At 45.1% G+C, this 20,829-nt stretch overlaps 1 protein-coding gene across 1 annotated transcript in view; it reads right to left on the bottom strand.

Annotated features, from left to right (window-relative positions):
• Positions 1-20,829, bottom strand: part of LOC136872214 (sodium- and chloride-dependent glycine transporter 1-like) — a 421,393-nt gene that overhangs the window by 39,771 nt on the left and 360,793 nt on the right. The gene's annotated exons all lie outside the window — the stretch shown is intronic.

Here is a 20,829-nt window from a genome sequence, read left to right as displayed (position 1 = left end):
AATTTGGCGCCATCATGCCTTCTCTTTCGAAAACGAAACTGTCTTACTAGAACTCCGGCTGGCCAGAAAACTGCTTCCATGGCTCGTTCTTTTTCCGCAAGCGGGATGGAAATTTTAAAAGCTTTGAAATATCCTTAGGTTTGTAATTCTTCACAAGTTACCTGGTGTGTTATTCCTTGTTTTTGAAGAAGTTCCTTAATTTTTTCTTCTGTAATATCTCTGTGGAGTTTTCCTATGTATAGCCAAACCTTTCTTTCTCCAGCTTGGAGCTCGCTATTGCTCATTGTTCCAGTTATTGTGGGCTCATTACCTATCCCTTTCATTTTTCTGGTTATATTATCTTGTCGGGGTGCTCCTGGGTTATTCACTTTTCCCATTTCCACATTCCTATTCATTGTGGTATCATTGATTTTGCATTGTGTATCCGTTTCTGCATCCTCCCCTGTTGTTGTATTGTTCCTTTGTATTTCCAGGTGACTTGTTCCCTTTATTACTGATGATCTAGATGTTTGGGCAAATTCTGTATTATTTTGCTGTGGTGTGTAACTTTAAGGTAGCCAATAAAATTGAGCGGGTGTGGCTAATTTATTCATGAAAGGTCTCGGACCTTCCACGAGGGTTTATAAACTGCAGATTTTCTCCTCTCTTGGCCATTTGATCAACATCTAACTTAGTGTGTGTGTAGAGCAGGAGGCGGAAGCCTCCTCTTTCATCTGGCAGCAGGTCTTCAGCAAGGTAATGGCCAGTTAACATCTTTATTTCTTGCTAGCTCCGCAGTTTAACCTGAGGGAAAGGTGCGAAACTTTAACCATGTAACTTTTCTACAAATGTATTTTTCTGCCGGCTTATGTAAAAACTTCCTAAAATTTTTACTTTAAATCGGGGATAGACAGTGATCTACCCTCTCGAGCTCCTCTTCACTTTGGTTTGAGGTGACTACGTTTTGTAACTGGTTTTCTTCCTTTCCGTAATGTCTTAAATTATTCGTATACGAGTCACCTCCATAGTTTGGGAATAGCCCCTGTTTCATCGGCCTAGTGCCCTTTAGGTTTTAAGAAGTCACATCGAGGAGTGCAAGTATTCGCCTCCTTTCATTTTGTGTTCGGGCCATTTATTTAACTGTTATTTATTTTACACGAAGGCCCTATAGATTGGGTACAATATACCCCTGTTTCAATTTTTGTAAGCTGGGCCATGGAAGGCCAAAAGATGTAAGATATTTTTGGTGTTGCCTTGAATAGGCTTGAAAACTGAGAGCCTGTTAGCTCTTTTTCAAAGTAAGATTACTGAATGCCTTTCGGAGGCTTAATATTGTGAGTTGGGAGCCAGTGCTCCAGGCATTAGGGGATTTCTGCCCTTAAGTAAAGTTATGATCTTTGTAAAGTTAAGTGTGTAGCTCAGGAATTGTTAAGTGAGGGCTTGAAGCCCAAGTTCTGTTTATACCACCAATCTTGTCTTTCCTAGACTTGTTTATTGCTACTGGTACCTTTTACATTGTTATTTGTTGATTTTTAAAAAGAAAAAATAATATAACCTTTGTTAAAGTTTTAAATTAACATTGATTTTGTAGTTAGACCCATTCACCCCGGCACCTTATTTCACCTCTGCTGGTCCACGGGTAACCCCGTAACAATGATAATGATTATATTAAAGTTAATCATCTGTATCGTGGTTTGCGGTAAAGTGAAAATTGAGCAAAGTTCAAACTTCGCGTTGTGTGGACCATGGCTGTATAGGTAATAATTTGGATTTTTTCTAAATTATTTTCCACCAGTAACAAGGGCCGAGCCTGGTTGGTGACCCATCCAAACTCTGACCACGCCCGATGTTGCTTAACTGTATCGGGCCCTGGCGCTGGATTGTTTGCCGGAATATGTGTATTTTGATCATATATTCGGGTGTGTCGATGTCGGTGACAATTTCGAATTTAGAAAAACAGTATGTGGATTTGCAGCGTTTATGTGCATCCCGCTTAGGCGTCCTGTCGGTTTCCAGTGCTTCGGTTATGATGGTGATGATTGCTGCTTTTTGCGGTTGTATAGGATCGTTTGTGGATGACTTTGAGATAATGTGAGGCTAGAAGGCTGTTTCTGGATGGGAGTGTGGCTAGAAGCCCGTTTCAGGATGGAAGTGAGAACTTTCTTGAGATTTATGCTTGGATTTGCTGGGGTTGTTTTCTTGGGATATTTGCTTGGCTTGGCTGGGGTTGTTGTTTCTTGGTTGGAGTAGTCGGTTGAGGGTGTCTTGGGGTTGGGGGTGGGTATTGGGTGTGGTGGCCTGATTTGGGTCAAAAGGAGGTGTAATACTTGTAGTAATTGAAGCAGGGTATTTGTGTTCGGAGTTGGAGGGGCGGAGGTGGTTATGGCAGGTCGTGGGTTCGGGGACGACAACCTGCGCATTGTAGCGGGTAAAGGTTTCGCAACCCTCCAGAAACACCAACTGTGAGAGCGAGGTGTAACTGATGACCCTCCCCCTCCACACGCAATGAAGTAGAGTAACCGGTGTGAACCTCGTGCAACCCCCACACCGACTCCCCGCCGGACCATCGGAAAATGTCAGACGGCCGCCAGCAGAAGCAGACCACATTGTCCTATAAGGTCGTGAAGCACGTAGCAAGACCAAAGGAACGTCAAACACCGAGTACCAGTCGCACGTCACAAAGCTCATCCAGACCTGAGACAGTTACGCCGATCATAATACAACGAACCATGTCACAGGAACGCCAGCCTCAACAACCGGCCAGCAGCCTCAGGTACACCCTCCAGCGCAACAACCACCTCAACCAGAGCAGCCTCCACAACCACAGAATCCGCCAACGCTCCAAGATTTCACCCACATTGTGAACCAACTAGCCAGGAATATTCAGCAGTTGACAGATCATTTTTAGAACAGGAGCAAGACTTGGACGACACGGGTGGCGACAACTATTCAGAGGAGCAGGAGCTTCATTTTCGCAACCTCCGCCCACACAACTACAGCAAGGGCCTCGAGACGCCGCCGGACCATCGGGTGTACCAAATCGCCTCAGCACTGGAAGGCATGCTCCATATCCTACCCAGAGGCCGGGACCATCACGACGTGGCGATGACGCTCTGGCTACTCTCGGCGTGGTACTCTCTCGACCACGCCCAGAGAAAGTATGCATTCAACAGAGAAAACCTCCTTTACATTGCTCTTTCCAGGGGTTGTAACTCGGCAATTCAACTCGAACAGGCCACCGGAGACGAAATTGCAGAGCTCCCAGCCGGCTTCCAATTCCAGCCTCTACCACGACGGACGGTCAGCCACACCCCAGCAGCCATGGGGAGGGGTCTTGGCAGTCGCGTTCGAAGAGGAAGAGGGGCGATAGCACCTTAAGCTCCAGCAGCCGCTCAACAGTAGACGCGTCCAACATCTCGCCTCCGACCGACCTTCTCCCCCGGATCAGGCGGAGCGCTCTGCTTTCGGCAACACTCTCAGAACGAGAGAATCCTGTGACGCGATTCCGCAGGATGCAGAAGAAATCCAAGTCCAACCTACGACGCAGTCCCGGACGCAAGAGACGGCCAGACAAGTTCCAGTGGGGTAGGGTTGTTTATTTATTATTTTCCTAATTGTTTCTCTTGTAACCTTTTCATTCTTTGTGATTTTGTTTACAATGCCTCTGAACGCTCTACTGTATGATCGATATATTCATTAAATAGTATTTGTGGGGACACCTTTTCGTAGAAGGGACCTTACGGCTCTAGCCTCTTGTCCCGGCGAGGCTGCGCCAGTCAACTCCCCCTTACACGCGCCAGGCCATTCGGCTATATAAGGCGAGGGGTCAGTTGGCTCTGGAGCAGTCGTCAAGCGGGGACAGGAGGCAGAGCCAACTAAGTAAAGTAACCGGTGTGAACCTCGGGCAACCCCACACCGACTCCCCTTCAGACCATCGGAGAATGTCAGACGGCCGCCAGCAGAAGCAGACCACATTTTCCTATAAGGTCGTAAAGCACGTAGCAAGACCAAAGGAACGTCAAACACCGAGTACCAGTCGCACGACACAAAGCTCATCCAGACCTCAGACAGTTACGCCGATCATAATACAACGAACCATGTTACAGGAACGCCAGCCTTAACAACCTTCCCAGCAGTCTCAGGTACAGCATTCAGTGCAACAACCACCTCAACCAGAGCAGCCTCCACAACCACAGAATCCGCCAACGTTCCAGGATCTCACCCTCAATGTGAACAAACTAGCCAGGAATATGCAAATGTAGACAGATCATTTTTTAGAACAGAGCAAGACTTGGACGACACGGGTAGCGACAACTAACCGGAGGAGCAGGAGCTTCCTTTTCGCAACCTCCGCCCACACAACTACAGCAAGGGCCTCGAGATCCCGCCGGACCATCAGGTGTACCAAATCGCCTCAGCACTGCAAGGCATGCTCCAGACACTACCCACAAACCTGGACCATCACGACGTGGCGACGACGCTCTGGCTACTCCCGGCGTGGTACTCTCTCGACCACGCCCAGAGAATGTATGCATTCAACAGAGCAAACCTCCAACCAGGGGTTGGAACTCGGCAATTCAACTCGACCAGGCCACCGGAGACGAAATTGCAGAGCTCCCAGCCGGCTTCCAATTCCAGCCTCTACCACGACGGATGGTCAGCCGCACCCCAGCAGCCAGGGGGAGGGGTCGTGGCCGTCGCGGTGGAAGAGGAAGAGAGGTAGCAGCACCTCAAGCTCCAGCAGCCGCTCAACAGTAGACGCGTCCTCCATCTCGCCTCCGCCCGACCTTCTCCCCCGGATCAGGCGGAGCCCTGTGCCTTCGTCAACACCGTCAGAACGAGACTTCTGTAACGCGATTCCGCGGGATGCAGAAGAAATCCAAGGCCATCCTACGACGCAGTCCCAGACGCAAGAGACTGCCACAGAAGTTCCAGTGAGGCAGGGTTGTTTATTTATTTTTTGCCTAATTGTTTCTCTTGTAACCTTTTCATTCTTTGTGATCTTTGTTTACAATGCCTCGGAACGCTCTACTGTATGATTGATATATTCATTAAATAGCATAGGTGGGGTCACCTTCTTGTAGAAGGGACCTCACGGCTCTAGCCTCTTGTCCCGGCGAGGCTGCGCCAGTCAACTCCCCCTTACACGCGCCAAGCCATTCGGCTATATAAGGCGAAGGGTGAGTTGGCTCTGGAGCAGTCGTCAAGCGGGGACAGAAGTTGTGGCTACCCATTCCCTCCACAGCACGGTTCAGACTGACGGCTCATCCGGGGAGCGCCCCCGATTTATAGCAAATCCGGGTGCGCGTGTAACGAATCGAGCACTTCCCTGGACGGGGCGTCAGTCGGGTTGGCTGCAGAGGCAATGGGTTGCCACGAGAGGTAACCCCCTCTCCATTGCTTTATTTATGAACTTTATATACAAGGCAATCATATAACCATGAGCATGTAGTGCCGGTCCCCTGCCTGTACGGAGGGTCCAGAAGGCCACGGTACTATCCGTATATATATATACAAAGTCCTAATATTTACAAGAATATCTTGAAGGAACCATAATGCTGCAGTGATGGCGGCTGCTATCTCTGCTGCGTGTATCGGTGCTGGCGCTGTATATGCCTGGGCCCATCCCTGGGCGTGTCTAGGCGCCACTGCTGCGATGGAGGGTGGCGTGACGTCGGAGTAGACAATGTCCGTCGGCTGGAGGAACGCTGTCTTGCGAGGCCACGAACCTACTACGCTGGCGTAGCAGGGGGAGAGGTGATACTCCCACGTGGCGCGTCCCAGGTGGCGGATAGGGGGGTCCTAACCGGCTTGCCGGCGGACTTGAGGGAAATAAAATACCTCTCGCGGACCAAATACACTACCCCTGCGGGTGGGGGACGCACATGTAGAATACACCCGCGGTATCCCCTGCCTGTCGTAAGAGGCGACTACAAGGGGCGACCAAGGGATGATTTAATTAGAACCATGAAACTACTCTTGATTCGTACCATCATGCGGGGAACACCATGGGTTGCATGTACTTGCGAGTAGTATCACTAAATTGGTACGAAATAGGTTTGTGATTAGTTGCAGTAAAAAGCCTGGCCTGGTGGATTCCAGTACCCGTGCATCGTACCCATGTGTGCAACACCGCGGGTCTGGGCGTAGCCTGTGAGTTGTACCGCTATATGAGCGGCACCGTGGGTCAGCGTTGCCTGTGGTTGGTACCCACTATGTGAGGAACACCACGGGAATACCGGCGCCCGTGACTGGTACACGAAGGTGAAGAACCTTACCGGTTTGCGTTGGCTATGAGTGGCGCCATTGTGTGCGAAACACCATAGGTCTGCGTTCCCTGTACGAATTGCAATACTTGTGAGTAGTACCATCTTGTGTCTTCGCTACTTTTGATCAGTACCCCAAAATGACAAATACCATGGTTCTACTTTACTCGCGACATATACCATTCTGTGGGGCCTTAGACGTGAATTTAGCACCCCTTCAGTCATCAAGCATCATTGTGCTTTATAAATGGTCCCTTGGTCAGTAATACTCCAATTAACTACCTTCTTTTTGAGTCTGATCCACTGTTTTTGTTTGTTTGTTTTGTTTTTTGTAGGGTTCATGTCCATCCATTCATTCTTCATGAAATTTTTAATTTTATTTTGGTCAGTGGATGAATTTGAATTTTTTGTTATTTCATTTCGTACCATTAGGGGCCGATGACCTCGATGTTAGGCCCCTTTAAACAACAAGCATCATCATTATCATCATCATCTTCATGTCTTGCGAGGGGTGGCCAGAAACTGGGGCGTCAGGAGTCGTCGGATCCAAAAACTCTCCCCGGACATCGCGTGTTTTGACAAGAAGTACGGCCATCCCATTACATAGGCACACCATGATAAGTAGCCCGCTACCTGGGCTCGTTCTTCCTCTGTGGCAACTGGTATCACAGGGAGTAGCTGAAGTGCTTTTTCCTGTGTAGCATGGTGCAACGATATTTCTGCTACCGGTATGTTGATTGTCACACCCAAGTAGGTTAATATGTCCACTGGTGAGAGGATGGATTTAGTTCTGTTGATCGTGATACCCATGATGACCTCAAGGTATAGCACAATATCTTGAGCCATAGTGTCGTCCAGGTTGGGTCCATGCACCAGCCAATCGTCCAGATACGCTATGAATGAGACGGGAAATTCCTGAGTGATGAACTCTCCGACTGCCAGCGCCCACCTCTGCATGATGGAAGGCGCTCGCGCATGGCCCATAGGGAGCCGGGTCCACACGTAAGCTGTTTGTCTGTAGTACCCCCTCCCCCAGGGGTGTCTTGAATGTGGGTCAATCATAATATGTTAGAATCCACTTACCAAATCCAATTTGATAGCTCTGTGGTGATTGGGAATGCTGGCGAGTGCCTCTGCCGGTCCTTGCAATTATTCATTACTCGAAGTCAACCGAAGTATCCCGGCATTTCACGAGCTCGCGGCTCACTTGGCACGGTGAGTTCGTTCCCACTAGGGAGCGAAGCTCTTGAAATAAAAACATGGCTACTCTCAAAAAAGTTGTTTGTAGCTGGAATAAATATCTGGAATTATTTTTCATCGTAGAATTATGGGTTCAATATACTCCTGCAATGATGAACTACCTGTTACATCGCTTGTGAATAAAATGACCTTGTCCTTAACGATGCTACATGTTTTTTTCCGGCAGTGTAGCCTATAAACGATATTTTTATTACTACTATAAGCTCTTAACTTTGAAAGACCGATCATTACTGCTACTGTCCATGGGTACGCAGTGTAAGGTGCAAGTATACTTGCATGACCGTAGGTCGGTAATATCTTTGAGGATGAGCCAGAGGAACTCTTGAAGCCTGGGGTGACTGGATGGGGGGGGGGGGCGAAAAATAAATTGTGTTTGCTACGCGTGGATGTTGGAGGGGTGGAAGGAGTATCTTAAGTTGTAGGGATGTTTTACCATTTGTTATGTAAGAAAAAGTGCATCACTGGTGTATGTGTTAGACTGACAGTAAAGTTGTATGGGAAAAATGTAATAAAGTAATATAAATAATGCATACATGCATGAGAATCCAACGATCACATAGGGGGTCTTCGTCCATGAGAGGGTTAAGTACAACATTAATTAATTATCCATTAGCGCAGTTTGAAAAGCTTTGGTTAAATGTCCTCTTTAATTGCTGTACATCCAATTGCTACCTCAGTTTATAAAATCCAGCAGACTACAGCAGCGGTGTGGTTTAGAGTCCATAGCTAGGCCTACCTGTGGTGCTGTGCATCACACAAATTTGTTACCTTCATTCGACGACGGTTTTTCGCTCGTCACTCTCTTGAACTCTCTGAGGATGTGGGCCACGGTGAGTTCGGCACCGCAAGAAAACACTGGGTGGAGGGGGATTCCCTCTCCGGAGGTAACAGTGAGCAGATCTTCCATTAACTATCCTCACCCTACATAAAACTACGGCCTCTCTCCGTGAAAGCCGGAAAGAGGACCTCCACACGTCAGTTGCTCTCAGCTTGTTGGGGTTCGGATAATAGCCACTCCGATTCCCAGGACGCCAAGATGGTTCGACGTAGCTTAGAACAAATATCCGTAGTAGGTACGTTCATAGCTGTAGGTGGTAAAAGTAACGCTTCTTCAACAGCTTCATATCACGCAAACCCAACGTGGCTTGGGAGCCACGCGAAAGTGATTCTGGTGCTAGCTTCACTCTACCTTGCTAGAAGGTCATGAATCCGCCGTACAGTGGGTGTTGTGGGAAACAAATGTCAATGGACTTAACGAGTCGGTACATACGAGACTATGTGGGCCACCGTGAGTTCGGCACTGCAAGAAGACATTGGGTGGAGGGGAGCTTCCCCCTCCGGAGGTAAGAGTGAGTGACCTATTCTCAGCCTACATAAAACTATGGCCTCTCTCCGTGAATGTCGGAAAGAGGACCTCTACACGGCAGTTGCTCAGACTGGTCCGGCCCACCTAAAATAGGGAAGTCAGTGGTTCCAGAATAGTCTGGAAGTTGGATACGCTCAGAAACCTCTCGGCCCTAAATCGTGACCCAGTGCAAAGTGCAGTGTTTCTTAGATAGCGAAAATCTCCGCAGTATACACGGTCCACACATACAGAAGCGAAATGTTCGTGCTAATTTCAACTTGAACCGGCTGACCACGGTGTCAGACCATATAGACTTGACGCCTTAATGATCGTGGCTATTCGGTTCAACGAAGACTTATCACGGATGAGATGAAATTTCTCAGAAAATGCGCACTATTCAGTTTATTAGATAACAAAAGGCATGCTCAAGTAACCGAGCAATTGAAAACACTTGACTGCATACAACCTTACCAGAAGGAAATGGCCCCAGCATATCCGTCAAATGGAAAGACCAGAATACCAAGGCACATACTCCAATACAGAAGATCCACTGGGAGACTGCAGAAGTGGTGAGAACAGATTTTAACAGACCGCTGGTCTACAGGATGATGGTGGTGATCGAATGAGAACTAGATGAAAAAAATGAAATGTCGTATGGCTTTTAGTGCCGGGATATCCCAGGAAGGGTTCGGCTCGCCAGGTGGAGGTCTTTCTATTTGACCCCCGTAGGCGACCTGCGCGTCGTGATGTGGATGAAATGATGATGAAAACAACACATACACCCAGGCCCCGTGCCATTGGAATTAACCAATTAAGGGTAAAATCCCCGACCAGGCCGGGAATCGAACCCGGGACCCTCGGAACCGAAGGTCAGTACGCTGACAGTTCAGCCAACGAGTCGGACAAGAACTTAATGATATCTTGTAACGGGGGGCTTAAAGCAGTTTATCTAATTGGCGCTCTTTCTCTAAACATGTTCTATGATTATAAAAGCAGCGTACCTGGTAAACGTGCAGGAAGGCGTGGCCCCACTGTTAGCAGTAAAATTTAACGTCGTTGCTATCATAATCTGCTTTGGAAATTAGATCAATATTCGTCCAATCGCCAGGTAAAAAGAACGAAGAGGAAGAAAACAGTTAAATATTTCAGTAATATTTTTTCTTCCGGGTTAAATCGTGTTTTTTTCTGTTCATTCCGTACAGTTTGCCGATGTTCGCAACACTTTGTCAAGCGACTGCAATACCGATACTGGATCCGAGGTAATCGATCTCCCAGGCGTTAATCGACTTCGAAACGTCGGCAAATTGTACGAAATGTACAATAAAAAAAACATCACTCTTCAACCCGGAAGAAGAACTAAATTACAGCTCAGCAGAGAGGTAAAGAAGCGTCAGGGGTGAATGGCTGGACAAAATATGAACCAAAGTTTAACTTCTGATAATGATATCTACCGAAAAAATTATTTTCATCCTTTTCTTATTCGATTCTTTCAAATCTACAATAACAAAGTTTTAACAATTGGGAAACATTAACAAGAAATAACAGGGGATCTTAGAAGATCAGTTGGTTTACAAATCGGGGAGAAAGGACCTCCATTTCATATAAGTCTGTCAGTAAAACTCAGTCTTATAAACTTGCAAGGTTTGGGTATAGGGTAGCCTTTACAATTAAAGTTCAATAGCAGAGGGGAAATAAAATGTTATACACTTCGAAGAAGAAGCCGTAGTTTCTAGAACAAAGCAGTAAGAGGGGAATCAAACCGTCAATATTAAGGTCACTTTTAGATTAAAGGTTCTCGAACCATGCCAACAATTTAACATTTTACAAGTGCCCTTTATGGGCCAACAAATTACATTAATTACTTGAAGCAGAATGTACTTCCTGCTTTTAAAACCTTGGCCAACTTTTATACTCGCTAACCTTAGATAATAGGGGAGCTGCATTTGAAGGATGAATCGACAGATGCAGAATTTTAACAGGAGCCGCATCATACTACATGGCCGAGGAAAGGAAAGACACAAAGGTTAACTATAAATGCCGAGAATAAACCGAAAATGGAGGCTTGATACACTCAAGCACTCCTAGTCTAATACAAAATATAATATCTAACAGGGCTTAGGGCTTGATGAAGCAGTGGAAAACCATACAACTTGGTAACTAAGGAAGAAAAATTACAGTCCGAAAGGAGGGTAGAGAAATTTAGAAAAATGGAAAACTTAGTCACCAGTAAGGAAAGTGAAGAAGGGAAAAGAGGGTACACACTCGTGCGTCCTTACATTTTACAGAGTTCCCTTTAGGGGAGATTACATTATGTCCGAAGACTGCCTAGAAAACCTACATTTTAAGTCCAAGGAGAAATTAAAATCCAGGAAACGCAGATCAACCTAATTGTCACATGATAAGGGGGAACGCTGGAATCTTCCCTTTTGTCACGCGAGATAATGTTCACACAGTTAGATGAAAATTCTGTCTTTACCTTGAGATGCCACCTCTTTACGCTAGCCCCCGCCTCAGTATCTCCTCAGTTACGTAGCACACTCAAAGATGTAGATTGACACTTTAGCTCTAAAAACTCACAGTATTTATATAGGAGCTGGTTCACAGTTCTTGAACAATGACATAATGTGTTCTTCCATTGGTAGAATCAAATGTCATGAAGGAGATCCTTGACTGGTTGAATAAAGGACTGTCAGCGATACAACCCCAAAATAACAAAAAGAAAACAACAGAAGGGCACAGCTTATTAAACCATCAACCCCGTAACTTCCTTATCAAGTTAATTACAACATATTCCACTAGGCTGTACAACTATTCAACAGTGGAGACATCTTGTGAAAATACTTCAAAATCCTTAGATGTTGTAAGTTTGATCTGTGTCTAGTAGATTTCGCTCCAATCATACAGAATAGCGGGGGGCGGGGATTCAAACTCAAACTATTGTCACAATATTTATCGCTATAGAGTATTTTATTGAAATGTAATTTACATCAGTAGGATGACCTGTTCTGTTCGACGCACTGTTGTGAAATTACTCTTGTCGTTTCTCTCCCTCATCTTATTATTCAGTCTCTTCCTGTCCTCCCTGAACTTGCTGCTCTCCCGTCTCTTGAATTCCCTTTTGCCTTTCGATCATTGCTAGCCATTCAGCGCGGTACTCTGGAAGATCTGGTCCCCAGTCCTCGGCAGGCGTTATGTTAGTAACCACCCTCTGCAAAACAGGAAATCAGTCAATAACATCCACAGATCATTCCATGTTAAGTAAAGGGTACTGCTTTCATAGACCTACAAGGATTGAACACACATCCTCTTGAACACCCATAATTCCTCGTGATTAAGGAATATTATAATGTACTTCATATTGTATTATGAAGGAAAGAAGAAAGGATGGGGCTATTTTTGCCCTGAGTTACTAAAATAACTATTTAACATACTCGATTTCATAAATACATTCGCAAAGAGGAAGCAGGCTAGCAGCAACAGCTATAGCTTTGTTGCCTTCCTCCATTCCCTTTTGAGTTACTGCGGTACATGGAACGCGTTATCCATTACGCTGTGAATCGCAGGCAGTTATCACTGTTGAAGATAAGTGATCTACACACATCAGAAAAGGTTTTGCTTCACCTTGGTGCTCCTGGACCTTTACATACAAATGGAATAGAGATTTACACAAACAATATTTCAGCTGTCTTTATTGCTCATGAAAACCATACATTGTACATTGTACAATCATACAGCTAGCCTTTCTGAAGTTGTGGTCCAGATTGCAGCATACACCAGTACCTCCAATATCCAGTAGCACGTTCTCATGCAATGATGCATGCCCGTGGCATAGTATCCACTTGTTCATCAAGGCACCGTTGGTCCAGATTTTCCCACTCCTCAACGGCGATTCGGCGTAGATCTCTCAGATTGGTTGATGGGTCATCTCTTCCAAGAAAAGACGTTTTCAGTGTATCCCAGGCATGTTGCATAGAGTTCATATCCGGAGAATACGCTGGCCACTCTTGTCGAGCAATGTCGTTATCATGAATGAACTCATTCACAAGATGTGCACGATGAGGGCGAGAATGGTCGTCCATGAAGACGAATGCCTCTCCGAAATGCTGCCGATATGGTTGCAGTGTAGGTCGGAGGATGTCATTTCTGTACGTTATAGCCGTTTCGGCTGCTTCCATGACCGTCAGTGGCGTACGTCGGCCCCTCATGATGCCACCCCAAAACATCAGCGAACCACCACCTTGCTGCACGCGCTGGACAGTATGTCTAAAACGTTCAGGCTGACCACACTGCCTCCAAACACGTCTCCAACGATTGTCTGGTTGTCTGTGAAGAGAACTTGATGCCAATTCTGATGGGTCATGTTCAGCATGTTGTTGGGCCTATCTGTACCACGCTGCATGGTGTCTAGGTTCCCAATGTGAATCTCACCAAGGAAGTCGGGAGTGAATTTGCTCATCATGCAGCTATTGGGTACAGTTTTGAGTTGAAACGCGACGTCCTGTGGCTGCACGAAACGGAATATTCAGCACGGTGGCGTTGCATTCAGGGTTCCTCCGAGCTGAAATCCGTACGTGGAGGTCATCCACTGCAGTCGTGGTCCATGGGCGGCCTGAGCGAGGCATATCATTGACAGTTCCTGTATCTCTGTACTTCCACCATGTACGAACAACATCGCTTTGTTTCACTTGGAGACGTCTGGAAACTTTCCTTGATGAGATCCGCTCCTGACACAATGTGACAATGCAGATACCATAAAACTGCGGTATTCGCCTTCTAAGCATGGCAGAAATACAGACAACACGAGCAGTGTACCTCCTTCCTGGTGGAATTACTGGAACTCATCGGCTGTCGTACGCACTCCATCTAACAGACTCTGCTCTTGCATGGTTGTTTACATCTTTGGGCAGGTTTAGTGACTGCTTAGGGACTGTGCTCTTGATGCAATATAAACATTCAGCATCAGTGTTCCGGCGAACTTGGAACCGAGGTGATGCAACACTTTGTTTGATGTGTGTATTTATTTGTGTGTGCTAATATTCTTGTACTACACATCAGTTGATACTGGCGTTTTTGATGTCGTGGTGTGCAGCGATACAGCACGGCATGACTTGTCCTCATACAGAAATTCACTGAGTTTTATTTGTGCTCGGTTTTGTTATTTAGCTGTTGGTTCTTAAGCGCATTTTGTTTTTGCCATTATTTTACCACTTTTTTCACAAGCGTATTTAATTTTCACCTTCCCCTAGAATTCCTAAAAATAACTTGTGGCTTAGTTTCTTCATCTTTTATTTTAAACTTAAGTAATGAGTTTCGTTCGCCTCTATAGTGTAGTGGTTAGCGTGATTAGCCGCCACCCCCGGAGGCTCGGGTTCGATTCCTGGCTCTGCCACGAAATTTGAAAAGTGGTACGAGGGCTGGAACAGAATCCACTCAGCCTGGGGAGGCCAACTGAGTAGAGGTGGGTTAGATTCCCATCTCAGCCATCCTCGAAGTGGTTTTCCGTGGTTTCCCACTTCCCCTCCAAGTAAATGCCGGCATGGTACCTATCTTAAAGCCATGGCCGCTTCCTTCCCTCTTCTTTGTCTGTCCCTTCCAATCTTCCCATTCCTCTACAAGGCCCCTGTTCAGCATAGCAGGTGAGACCGCCTGGGCGAGGCACTGGTCATTCTCCCCAGTTGTATCCCCCGACCCAAAGTCTGAAGCTCCAGGGCACTGGCCTTGAGGCGAAAGAGGAGGGCTCCCTCGCTGAGTCCGGGGGAAAACCGACCCTGGAGGGTAAACAGATTAAGCAGGAGAAGAAGAAGTAATGAGTTTCACAAATTTCTGTGCCACCGTTTTTACATATTGCTGCGTAAACCAAACTGAGCCCCTCTAAACTCTCCGTGTCTTTTGAGTTCCTTAAAATAATTTTCAGCTTATTTTCTTCCCCTCACCCCCCCCCCCTTTACCTTGAAATTAAATACTGAGTTTCGCGATGCTGTTGTGCAAAGCTGTTCGATATGGCAATTTTCTTGTCATAAAAGCAATACTGATTTCTTAGCATGGAATGGTCTATATATTAATCAGTCATTTAAGAAAGGGCACATGTCTAGAAATATAATTTTTCAAGAGGAGTAAGAAATTTAAAAACCAGTCTTGCTATTTACGTTAAATGTATGTGTTTTGACCGTTAGTGTTGATGATTGTGGCTGGGTTACTTGATAAAATATGGAGTAATGATAAAGGACTTTATTTGATTTGGCAGATAAAGAAAATGGATGTATGCCCTTTCTATTGGGTGAGTCAGCTGCGCCTGACGTTTCTGCTTTTAGGCATCCCAACGAACGTCAGTGGGGTGATGGTCGATTTTCCTTTGCCGTATACCAAGATACAGTCGCCTTCAAAACATTTACTGCATCATCACTGCACGACTTTTGCAAAAGCATATATGGGACAGGTATTTACACAAAACATCAAACTGCCATACGGTTATGTAAAATGTACGTGCCAGTTATAAGCTTTCGATTGGTTATGAAATTATCGCTAAAAGCGATGGCATACTGATAGAAAACGTGTGTGAGTTTGTGAAGCGGATCGTAGTTTTACATCAAGTAAGCTTTCTGATAAACTGGAGGCAACAGTCAACGTGGTGTAGTGGACTAACCACATATGTTGCGTTGGTAGTTGGGTTCTAATCCCACGAGCGATAAATTATTCAAATTTTAAACTTTAAGGATCAAATAGGAGGCCATTCGTACCACATTCGACCACTAGCATGCATGTTGAATGTGTAGGGCCTGACACTTGGTGTTGCCTAGCAGTCCTGGTAATTTCATCGCTATGTATTCAGCAGATGAGTATGTTGACATGCTCCTCATCTGCGGTGAAGCAAGACAGAACGCACAGGAAGCATAGCTCTTGTACCAGGAAAGATTTCCACACAGACAACAACCAAACACAAATACGTTTAGGAGGGTGGAGCGACGTTTGCGTATAACTTCGTCACTTTCCCGAATAGGTCCTGTTAGAGAGGCACCGGTTACGTCCGTTGAAATTGCTGACATGGTTTTGGACACTTTCCGAGGGAATCCTCACACGAGTACCCGTGCAGTAGCACAACAGGCCAACATCAGCCAGTCGTCTCTTGTAAGGATATTGCATTCCAGTTCTTTTCGTCCGTATCACCTGCAACTACATCAAGAACTCCACGGACGAAATTTCGAAACTCATGTTGATTTCTGTGCGTGGATATTGACGTAAGTGGCAAATGATCCAGCGTTTGTAGCTCACATTTTATTTTCGGACGAGGCACGATTTCATAATAATGGCCCTGTGAATCGTCATAATATGCACTACTGGAGTGTTGAATATCCTATTGGGTAAGGCAGGCAGCATTTCAGCCACGATGGGGGGTAAATGCCTAGTGTGGTATACTGGGTGATCACCTAATTGGACCATATTTCTTTGAGGATCATTTGGCAGGAGCCCGGTACCTACAGTTTCTTCAAGACCAACTACCATTGTTACTAGAGGATGTGCCCCTGGGTGAGTGTTACACATCCCGGTAGATGGATAGGAAAGAGAGGACCCGTAATCTGGCCTGCTAGATCTCCCGCTTTGACGCCACTGGACTTCTTCCTATGGATCTATTTGAAGGATGTAGTGTACTCTCAGCAGCCGGAATACCGTGAAAGCCTTCGAAACCTTATTACGGAAGCCTGCGAATCCGTAACGCCTACAATGCTACAAAGAGCCCGAATGGCAGTTCAACGGCTTGCTGAAACGTGCATTACTGCAGGACATCTCTTCGAACACTCACTGCGCTAACAGGCTGTTGCTCAGTCAATCGGATTCAAACCCCCAATCATTATATCCTCGACCAGCCCTGCTTATAAAACATCCACATAAGCAGCCGTAGTGGCCTATAACAGTGACAAAATAACTTAATTAATTAGTCCACGACGTGAGGTTAATTCGGATACATAGACTCTGTGGGCGATTCTCGAAGTACAAAGTGCGAATAAATTTTACAGGCTCAAGTGGGATTCGAACCCACCTACCAAACGCAGCTGTATTAACAGCACCGCACTTAACCTATGACACCAGGGCGACTCCAGTGAGTAGGATTCCAGAAAGCCTACTAGATGGACTACTAGTTCCGCTTCACAAATGCACACACGTTTTCTATCAGTATCCCATCGCTTTTAGCGTTCATTTCATACCCTACTGAAAGCTCATAATTGGTACGTACTTTTTGATGCATTGTGTAAATGCCTGTCGCATGCGGTACATGTTTTTGCAAAGGTAATGGTGCAGTGAGTGTTGCTTGGTATGCGGCAAAGGAGAATAAAACCGTAACGACACCAGTGACATTCGGTGGAATGCCTAACAGCATAAAACGTCAGGCGCGGCTGACTCACCCGGTATAATGATGACTGAATGGAAATCAGTTTAGTAGCAAAAATATATTGTTTACTCAGAGATTAGACACACCGTGTCCTTGTTGTACAATACTAATCACTGAATAACAGGCAATGAAAATGCTCGTCAGTCACACGAACAGTCGGCCATGCAGGTATTTCATTGAAAAAGTCTTTGTACTCCCCCAGATGCCACTTCTGGACACTTTAGGTCATTCTTCTTGTTCCCATCAATAGGACTTGGTTCTTCGTAGGCAAGTTCTTTAGGAAGCTGGACGTTGCTGTCTACTTTCAAACGGAAGGTGTGTTCAATAAGACTTGATGAACTGTTTCGTCCGTACGTTTCCTGGATCTTCGGCAGAGTAAAGAAGTGCACTCCCCTTCCTCGAGATTCACCTAACAGTCCTCCTTTCTTATATTCGGAAGTATAATGCTTACTTCCAAATCACATCATTTGGTGCAAAGGAACTTATAAATAGAAAATGGCTTTATGCCAATATTCTAAGTCCAAGGGGAGGTGTACCAGTTAAGAGGAAGTCTTATTCCTTCGCCAAAGAAGGAACGTAAGTTTCTACAGATATATTTTGTTGGCGAAGTTGAAATAGAAGCACGTAAACGATGTTCCGGAGTTCCTGATGTTAATCACTGCTTAGTAAAACAATTACAAATGATACTTCATGTTAATAATTACTTAAAAGGCTTGACAACAGTATTAGATAAGGTGGCGCCAGACTGTGAACAGTTTCAAATCATTATTTGTGCACACTGGAAGCCTTCTGACTCTCGCCGAGGCCGCTTCAGTGCACACACAACGAATAAAGTAGCTAATGTGATCGTCAGTCAGCAGTTCGGAAAGAGAGAGATCGTGATTCATAGCGCAACCTATGGTTGTGGAGCACCGTACCAAACCATCCAGCACATCACCGAGGAGTGCAATTTGAGAGCCCACACGGGTGATCAGAGCTACACCAATGAGCCTTGAGTGGACTTGAGGCTCTTAACATTATTTTGTCTTGTGTATTTCCAGTAATATGTCTTTTATTATTTGTACATTTTATTTATTTCTATTATTATTATTATTATTATTACAATTATTAGTTAACATTGGTATGTGTTATTTATTATTTTCTTTATTTATATTTATAGTAGTTTGTTTGTATGCATAGTTGTGTTTCTTCCTTGTGTAATGTCATACGCTAAATAAATAAATAAATAAATAAATAAATAAATAAATAAATAAATAAATAAATAAATAAATAAATGAATAGTCACAACAATCAGTTAAGACCAAAAGACGCACCAGTGAAGTACACCCCGCTTCAGATGCGCTACAATATCCTCTTATTTCTTGTCACGGTGAAGACAGGTATGACATCAGTTTGCATCAGCGTGATGCTTAATCCAAACAACAGTAAAATTTAAAAAAGCCCTTTCGGCAGCAAACTATTATGCTTATTTCATAATGGTCAGAGATGCAAAAGAAACTAATGAACCTTAGTTTTGCGCTCTTTTAAGCTATTTCCTTGCGAATATATATCGTAAAATAGAAACGGGAAGATTGAATTTTATGGGAAACTAGCAAGATACCCGTGCTTCGCTATGGTAATATACTGAAATTTATAATGAAATGCTGGCATAAGTAAGCGGAAGGAATGCCAGGACTCAGCTCAGAGCCCCGTGGTCACAGACCCACGCTCCCAAGTTGAGAGCCCTTAGGGCTCCTTTTAGTCGCTTCTTACGACAGGCAGAGATATCGTGGGTGTTATTCACCGCCCCCACCCATAAGAGGAAGAGGCATCCGACTGCCGTCCATCTTGCTGTACACCTTGAAAATTGACAACGTGTATACTTCGAACAATTTATCTGATAAAATAAATAACCCTCCTCAGACGATACTCCTGACCTTCTTCGAATGATGCAAAATTACACGAACTTTGATGTACGCCAAGATTCCTTCTTAACTACATCTGGACAGCTACAAAAGCAGTGGGAAAGAAAGAAGCGTGAAGACAATGTTTATGAATAGCCTGGCGTGAACGAAGAGACTGGAACAACATTGAGTGGTATCATCTTCGATTATTACTGCATGAGGTTGCGTACTACAACATCTTTTGAACATCTAAAGACTGCCGATGGTGTTCTTCATCCAATGTTCCAGTCTTCGTGCAAAACATTATGTTTGTTAGGAGATGATAGACATTGGAATTCAACACTGGAAGGAGCAGCTATTCGTGATTCGCCTTTTAAATTGCGAGAGGGGTGGTGGTGATTATTGCTTTAAGAGGAAGCACAACTGGGCAACCATCCTCCATGTAACACTAATCAGAGGGAAAAATGGAACGGATCCGACACGTCGAAAAATGAAAGCATCGGTCAAAGGAAGACAAGCACCACGAAGGGCGTGAAAATGAAAGACTGCCTAGGCCTCGAGTGCTCTAATGCTGTCGGGGTAGGAAAAGAACAAGAGTTGACCAAGGGAAGTCGGATAGGATAGATGAAAGTGAGGAGCCTGGCACAAGTAAGTGAAAGCAGTATCAGGACTCTCCTGAGGCCTCGTAGTCGTCAACCCACGCTCCGAAGTTAAGAACCCCTGGGCCCCCTTTTAGTCGCCTCTTACGACAGGCAGGGATTACCGTGACTGTTATTCTATCGCCCTCACCTACAAGGAGTATAAAGAGATCCAACACTTGGAAAAATGAAGATATCGGCCGAAGAAAATAGCCGCGAAGGGCGTGAAAATGAAAGACTCCCTATGCCTCGAGTGCTCTAATACCGTCGGAAACTGATATTAATGTCGAATCCATAGTTTATATATTTTTTATGTTTTTATATTTCACCCATCCCCATAGGGTGCTTAGTGTGTTTTACCCCCACAGTAATTTTTCTGATAGTAAGTCAAAATGTACCAAGTTCAGTTGAGAGCTATTCTGGAACATACACACATACATCCGTCATCTCAATAATTTTGGATATTTTCTCTTTCACCCTTTCTCAACCCCCATGCCGATGGATACTGAACTTGGACTTAAACGACAAGCGGATTGCCGGTATTCATCTCGGTGACGTCGGAAACTATGGATTCTACACTAATATTGGTCGTTGTCTATAATTATTTTATTTCACCCCTCTTCCCACCACCGCCCCTAAGAGGTGTCTTACCCCACAGTTTTCTTTCCCAAATAATTAATATATGTGTGCCATGTTTGGCTGAGAGCTATGCTGGAACATGCGCTCATACATCCATAATCTGTCATTTTCGAAATTGTTCACCCCTTCCAACCTCCATCCCGAATGGGAATGAACTGTGACTCAACTACCCCGAAAATTATGGATTCGACACTAATATCGGTCATATTCGGATATTTTTACAATCCACCCCATTCCTGTGGGGCTGCTGGGGGTTTATTGCTCCTACAGTATTTTTCCAGACAGCAAGTTATATGTGTATCAAGTTTGGTTAAAAGCTTTGCTAGAACGTGCACACTCATCCGGCCCATGTCTAAGTCACATACGATGTGAGGATACTGGCGTTTTAAGATGTAGGCTATAAAGTGGTTTAGCAAGTTTCTCATTAGCATAA

This window comes from Anabrus simplex, chromosome 4, assembly GCF_040414725.1.
Source record: "Anabrus simplex isolate iqAnaSimp1 chromosome 4, ASM4041472v1, whole genome shotgun sequence".
NCBI classification, from domain to species: domain Eukaryota; kingdom Metazoa; phylum Arthropoda; class Insecta; order Orthoptera; family Tettigoniidae; genus Anabrus; species Anabrus simplex.
This window is presented reverse-complemented; position numbering and strand designations above follow the sequence as displayed.